The 2,207-nt window shown below is 34.5% G+C and overlaps 1 long non-coding RNA gene across 4 annotated transcripts in view; it reads right to left on the reverse strand.

Moving 5' to 3' along the window:
- The window catches only part of LOC107202575, a 63,587-nt gene extending 61,662 nt beyond the window's left edge, over positions 1-1,925 (reverse strand). For 2 of the 4 annotated variants that reach the window (XR_004496525.1, XR_004496526.1), the window contains exons 1-2: positions 1,737-1,925; positions 1,328-1,445 (exon numbers count right to left, since the gene is read on the reverse strand). This is a non-coding gene — a long non-coding RNA (uncharacterized LOC107202575). The remainder of the gene's footprint in view (positions 1-1,327; positions 1,446-1,736) is intronic. The other 2 variants (XR_004496524.1, XR_001520733.2) reach the window with 2 other exon arrangements.
- Between the last annotated feature and the right edge of the window lie 282 nt (positions 1,926-2,207).

Raw genomic sequence — 2,207 nt, forward strand, 5'->3', positions numbered from 1 at the left:
AAATCAAATAGGTGCAAATAGCTGCTACTGACCATCTCAGATGCAATGGAAAAGAGCAGGAACCAAGGTCTGTAGTCCTGCTGAGGATCTGTGTGAGAGGCTACTAAGGATTTACCAGTGAGCAAATGAGCACTTGTGAAATATATTAAAGAAATGTGCTTTGACTCTTTAATAGATAGATCCTGCTTATCCTATAAAATATGTCATATATCATTTATATTTTAAAAAACTTTTATCTGTATTTCTTTCATCCTGTATTCTTCATATTTCATTTTATTTACTCCCTGTGCTAGTGAAGCAGCAAAAATATTATTAGGTAAAAAAAAATGCTAAGAGAAACATTCACTCTCGCTGAAAATAATATTGAATTATAGGTTATTTTCAGCCTACAAGAAGCTGATAAAAAATATTGTATTAGGGAAGATAGCAGCATATAAGCAATGATCCTAAAATTTAAAATGCTAAAAAAATCTGGTAAAAAGTCAACCACCTACTACCTTGTAAACAACAAATGAGCATTTTTAAAACCCAGCTTGTTATTCAACTAATGTAAATTATTGGCTTGGACCAGGAAACATATTCCAATTAGGAACTGTCACATGGGATTTCCAACCACTCTTTATATTTTTTTCAATATTACTTATAAAAACAAAAGGATCATGCATTTTTAGAGAAAGCACATATCCACAGCTCTTGCTACCTAGTCTTTTCTATGGAAATAAGGAGTGAAAATTGGTCAATGCTAAAAGTTATGTTCAGTCAGTAATGAATCCAAGAAATTCATACTCAGCATATCTTCAAGTTATGCTTCCTACAGAAAACACAATCCACCAAATTCAGACTTTAGTTAAAATGGTGCAAAAACAGACCTGAAAAACTTATCTAAGCCAACAACTCTCAAATGTTTTCTTTTTTTAAAATTATTCAGTGGCAGGAAATCTTCAAAGTTCCCAGGAGATTTATTCCACTATTAGATTATGGTTACAGTTCAAATATTTTTCCAAAAGTGTAAACTGATTTCTTTCTTGCTGCAACTCAAACAGATTGCTTCTTGTCTTATCTACCCTGAATCTGTAGAAAAGGTCACCTCCCCTGCTTTACAACAATTCTGTGTAGCTGTGGGCATTAACTGCATCCCCATTCACAGCCTCAGTCATTCCTGCACATATCAAATGTCCTTAACCACCTCCTGCTGCTCTGTATCTTTCCTGAAGCCCATTCCTACCCAGAACCATTCCTGGGAAAGGCTTTTGAGTAACAGTCAGTGCAGTTATATCACTTTACAGATCCATATCTGCAGCTAGTTGTTCCCATTAATTTACAGTACCTTGTGCTGTCTTGAAAAGCTTTGTCTTATTTTCATATCATATCTTCAGTCTCTTAAAGCCTGTTGAATTCTAATCTGTACTTCAAAATAATTTCATTATCTCCCAATTTCAGGTAGTCTGAAACAATAATTGAAGTGGTTAATAGAAGTACTTAACAAGACAAGAGCTAGATGACTTACATTTCCATTAAAAAAATCACAAAAAACAACTAAACAAAAAAACACAGGACCATGAAATTTCTCTTTCTTTATAATTGTACAATCCCTTTTTCACCCACGCTATACTACTTTCCTCAGCAATGTCTCAACAGCTTTTCTTGCAAGTAAGATGGGTGAAACAGTGCCAAAAGCTTTTCTGAAGCTAAGATGTATCATATCTACAATTTATTTCTGTAGAAAGGCCTCTTACCTTCCAGAATTATTGAGGAAATTGAAGATAAGTGTCAGGTTTATAATCCCCCTTTCCTTTTCCATTTCCTACTTCTTCAAACTTGCACACTATATTTATCTGGTTTCAGTTTTCTGGCATTTCATAAACCTTTCAGACATTATCAGTGAGAACACTTCTGAAACTACCTCAGACAGTGCTTTACAAATACTCAGATGAAAGAGTTTTCCAAGGGATTAATTATTTTTTAGGGTCAATATGAGAAATTACACTTTAACAAAAAAACCACTGCAACATTAGCTCCCATTCTGTTTCTCTGTGTTCCAGGACAGATGGGCTAAATGCCCACTTTATGACAGTCAGGCACTGATCACAACAGCATGTCAGGACCATGGTAGCTCATAGAGACCTCTCTCTTGCAATTTGGGTTACACAGAAAATGCAATAGAATACAGGAAAAACTCAGGAAAAAATTATGTTAAATGAAACATC

The sequence above is a fragment of the Parus major genome, chromosome 3, assembly GCF_001522545.3.
Source record: "Parus major isolate Abel chromosome 3, Parus_major1.1, whole genome shotgun sequence".
Taxonomy (NCBI): Eukaryota; Metazoa; Chordata; class Aves; order Passeriformes; family Paridae; genus Parus; species Parus major.